Here is a 5,431-nt window from a genome sequence, read left to right as displayed (position 1 = left end):
CTGAACTGTGACATGTTAATAACTGGCCTCCCACAATCTTCAACAAAATCCTTTCCTCATTAAAGGGCCTGAAATATTTCAGTAAGTAATTTGCCATGCGTGAGCAGCTTGTAGAAAGACACAGCTCCTTTTTCTGCCATTTCTGACATGCATTTAAACTCCAGGCCAAGGAGAATGATATATTATATGGTTTTACTTTGAGAGGCTAAAAGCAGGTAATTACACACAAATGGATGAAGGTGATTCAATGTGGCTGGGTGAAAGAGCTTCTTTAAAGGACCAAAACCAAAACTACGCCTGGAGTCATTATGCTTCTGAAAGAACAGATTTATTCTTATTATCATTATTTTACACCATTAAAAATCTCATTTTCCTTTTGGGCTGGCATTCAGTGAGATGTATGCATCAAAGCTCCAAACCTGGCAGGTTCCAATCAGTGGGGAACAGGAGGATGCCCGACTTCCTGCACCATAAAAGCAAAAATTGTGGAGGCTCCATGCATCCCAAATGGCATGACAAATGCTGATGACTAATGATTAAATAGCCTCATAGACCTGCACCACCTGCTTACTGATCACTGGTGCCAGAAACACAAAGAGATCTTGCTTGAGGGCAGAATGATTTTAACTGCCACCCTGCAGCAAGTTGTTGGAAATCCACCTGTTCTGTAGGAGACGTGAGTTTCAGCAGAGCTGTGCCAAAAACAAAACCTCGAAAAAGAAGTTTCATGTGTGTAGTGAAGAAGTATTTTGTTACTGATCCTGAATAAAATCTATTCTCTCTTAGAGAACATTAGGCACATTTGCACTTCAGCGAACACTCTGCACTGTAAGAAAAAAGACTTGCACATTAAAATGCATCAACTTGCACACGAGAACTCTGAAATATTTATTGGTTATCTATTAAACATTCTAATGATTTGTGTATGCTTCTGTCTTCCACGCACTTGAGCAGCTATTCTGTGTACAGTTGACAGATCCTGTAAGCGACTATATTAGCCGTAGGGAATGAAACAGATCGTGTGGTTCAACTTATTGTGTGTAGGGCTGTAGGTTTAAGTTAGTGTTGACTGAATTGGGTGGAGTGCTTCTTCACTTGTTTGGTCCTTTGACTACAGAGCTTTGAACAGCCTTTGAAGGTTCCTTGAGAAACGGAGTCTCACCAAGTTGCTTGTGGATTTTAGATATTTGACTGGTTTTTGTGTAGCTTTTTATGGTATACATATTATATGCAAATATGATACATGGCTTAGTCAACTTTTGGTAAATATGCAAGCATCCCTGTTAAGACACAAGCAAGATGAGATTAACCTTTCCTAAAAAGGCTGCCTGTTTCCTTGCTGTGGTTGCTGCTGGTCTATACTCTGTCTCTGCATTTAAGCCGCTCACCAGTCATTCATCACCATATAAAAATAACTCGTTTCCTAATACTTTCAGAATTTGAGTTTCAGGGGTTTTTTTTCTGATGAGTTCTGATGGCTACTGGACTCACTGACTACATTCAAATTGAAAACCGGGAGAGACACATGAATGATTATGAATACGACAAAAGATTTGGCAGGAAATAGTTAAATAAAAGGAAACGATAACAAATAAAGAAGCAAAAGTTAAACCTGCTTTAATGAGTATTTAATAATAACGTAATAACTATTCTATCAGTGCTGTTGATAGAGATTTTCTACCTGTTCCATTTTTTCAATCCACAATAAAACCTCAGAACGTGCAGCATGCTGTCAGCCCAGCAGCAAATGTCAAACACAAAGCTTGCAACTAGACTGGAGTACATAGTGCAGCCTTTAGCAGCTAAATAAGTAGTTATTTTCTCCTGAATCTTGTACAGAGAATGTAATAGCATATTAAGGCCAATGTGGACAGAAAAATATATATACTTGAGGCTCTATTCTAAGAAAAACCTTCTGCAAGGAAAATATAGATATGGAGCTTGAAGTGGAGCAGTTATGAAGGAATAATGTGTTCATTTTGTCATGCCACCCTTTTGCTTTAATTTGCAAGGCTGGATTAACCATCACACCACAGATGCCACCTTAAGTATCACGATTTTTCGAGCAATATCCTCACATCTGTCCTTGTGTCATAGTAGCTGATAAAGCAGAATCTCTCACCTTCTCAAAAGCTGAATGTTGATTTTATGTGATATGGTACAAATTCACAGAAATGCCTCTTTATGTTAGATGTTTGTTGATCGTGAGCTAAAATCTCAAATTCTGTCTATCACTTGTGTCTGTGAGGTGACTGCAACCTGGCAAATCAAAGCAGTTTGCTTCCATTACTGAAAAAAAATAAAGAAATAAAAGAAAACATGAGTTTTTGACTTGAGGGAGGTTTTCTGCACCGCTTATGCTTTTTTAAAAAAAATGTTAGATAATATCATTATTTTCTAATAACTGTCTCGCTTTAATCTCAGCTGATACCTGAGGAAACCACTGAGCAACAGAGCACATAACTTTGGGAAACATAGACCAAGGGAACACACGGCAAGGAGGGAGGATGCGACAAAGGATGAGGAGAGGATGCAGACATACAGAAGGTAATGAGGCGAGGGGAGTCATATTTGTTTTATAACATTTTATAACATTAGGAAGCACAGGATAAATTTTTTTTTTGTAAAACTAAATAAACACAAAACAACAATACAGATCAATATTTTTTCCAACACGTTTTCACTCCTAAAGCGTAACATTTTACGCTAGGTGACAAATCATTGATATATTATGCTTGCGGGCACCTAACACGTCCCTATATTACGAGATCGGAAAAAAGAGGAAACATGAGAACCATTTGGAATGAATCTACACATTTATGTTTATTTTTACTTAAATCGCTTTGGAAAACACTAACGTCATTAAAGTGCTAGTTAGGGATAAGGTTATGGTTATGGCTGGAACATGTAGCATCATTCTACTCGATTTCATCCATAACCCGGCGTGTAGCATAACGCGGAAGGTCACCTTTCGTGTTCCTCAGGAACGCCTTGGGACTTGACAAATCATCGGTATATTACGCCTTGGGAGTGAGGGGAACTTCTTTTTTTTTCATTTACTGAGCATGCATAAACATTATCGCTGAGACTGAGTGTCATTGTCATAAATAGCAATAATATAAATCCCAAAGTAGCCTAAATAAATTCAAAATAACATTCAGTGAAGTAGCATTATTCCTGATAACGCATTAGCATACACATGCTAATTTATACTTGCTAGTATTAAACATACAAATAATTCATAGCTACACGGCTTATTAACTGAGTAACTTAACTTAATATACTCAAATCATACTGAGTCAAATAGCAAGGTGATAGCAGAGGCTTGCCTGGGCCAAGATTTCACTTGGTTAAAACTGTACCTCTATGCAATTGTGTTAGCTAGCTGTTAGCCTTAGCTGGGTATTACAAACCTCCCAGAATACCTAATGTGACCAAGAGGGCACCAAATTATAATAAATGAAGCAAAGACAATTAACACAGTTAAATACACAACATGATGCATGGCAGTGATATCATCATGCTGAGGTATTGTTTGTTTGGCTGCATTTATCCATCTTTCAGGTCTGTTTAGAAAGTTCCTAGAAAGAAATTATGGCTTGACTATCGTCTACACTGTATTCACATTATAAAGAGATATGTCAGTTAAGATTTTATAATATATTTATATTTAAAGCAAATATATATTTATTCCACTACACACAAATAGTTGGTGTAGTAGGTAGGTTTTATTTCTTTCAGTTCATAAATAAATTAAACGAAAAGGCGAGTACATTAAACTCTTACACAGCGCTCAGGAAAAACAACTCCTGAGATTAGCTTTTAAACCACTTGGTGTTAGCCATATGCAAATTCATGTTCCCTTTATTTCAATAGTAACTCACACCCACACAGAGCAGGAGAATTGCTGCTGGACGGGAGTGGGAAGTGAGCCTATTATTTGAGGAATCTCTTTCACGTTGTGCGCTGGCTTTAAATACCACCGTTTAATTGCTGTGTCATGACAGGATAATTACCAACTAATCAAGGGCATCAACAGGCCTGCAGACCGCAAAACACTATTCGGTGTGTTGCCACGATTCTGTTGGGAATTGTGGTTGCTGTTTGGTGGAAAAATAGCAATGGAAATAATATGAACATTAACTAAAAAGATAGAATAGTGGCATAGACATTCAAAGAGAGGGAAAGGTATTGCTTCAACATGCATCCCTTCCAGCTTTGGTTGAGTGCTAATGCACTCCTCACACCTAGCCAGACCACAGCAGTAACACAAGCCATGTGTCAGATGTTTAAGGGTTCTGACAAGTCTCTGTGCATCTGCTAAAAAGCGGCATTTCACAGCTTTTCTGTGATGCAAATGGCCATCATTTGAAATTCGATGAATAATTATTTGTCTAGAGTCATTCAGCCTTTAGCTGTGTTTAATAAATACACTGATGCACTTATCATGGGTTTTGTTGCACATTTTTGCTCACATTATGAATGCAGTGTGAAAAACCTGCATTTTAAATACAGACCCTGTCAAATTTTTCCAACCTTGAGCTTCGACTGATGTTTCCAAAAACTAAAAATCCAAAGACACAAAAAACATAAAATCATGCATGGTCACCTGTTGGGTAAAGAAAGAGCTAAAAAAGAAAAGAAAAGGGAGTTTGGAAAAAAAGAGAGGTACATTTTAGTGATATTCTTGAGTACTGAAGAAATCAGCATGTTTCACAGGATTGTTGGTTGGCTGCGATTTCTGCCCAGCTGAAGAGGTCTGTGAAACTGGATGCATTTCAGGTGCTAAGAGAGATGAGAAACCTGTGTAATAGCCAATGTAGAAATGTGCTGATCACTAAAATAAGGAGATAAATGGAGATAAAACCCTTTCATAACACTGAATTTTCAGTGTAAGGTCTGCCTATTTTTATGCAAAGGTAAATATTCATCAACAGTGGTAAACCAAGACTGCAATGAATATCAGACCTTTACAATGAACCCCTGTTAGCTGGTTTCAGGTCTATTTCTTTTAATCCACTTTCATTATTGTGATGTTAAGCGTGCTTCCATTCCCACAATGTTTACATGCACTGGATAGATATTAAACAGATGAAATATCTGACTACCAATTCTTGACATAGATGGCCATCCTGTCTCTATACTAATTTTTTTCACGTGTTTAGTTAAAATTTGCTCTTGGTCTGTTTATATATTTATATTATACGAACAAAATTATTAAGCCACAACTTTTAACTCTTTGAATTCAGGTGTTTTCTGTCCCGTTGCCACGGTCATGTGGCCACCACTCTACCTACTGAGCTATCCCTGCCCCACATAAAGACCACATAAAGTTACAGCGTGGGGTTTGCTGAGGTGCTTAGTGTTTAAAAGTTGCCAACCTCTGCTGACTCGATGACTGCAGAGCTCTAAGAGCTCTGGCATTAACATC

This window comes from Aulonocara stuartgranti (genome assembly GCF_965226115.1).
Source record: "Aulonocara stuartgranti genome assembly, chromosome: 19".
NCBI lineage: Eukaryota > Metazoa > Chordata > Actinopteri > Cichliformes > Cichlidae > Aulonocara > Aulonocara stuartgranti.
The sequence above is the reverse complement of the archived record's forward strand: the minus strand, read 5'-3'. Positions refer to the sequence as shown.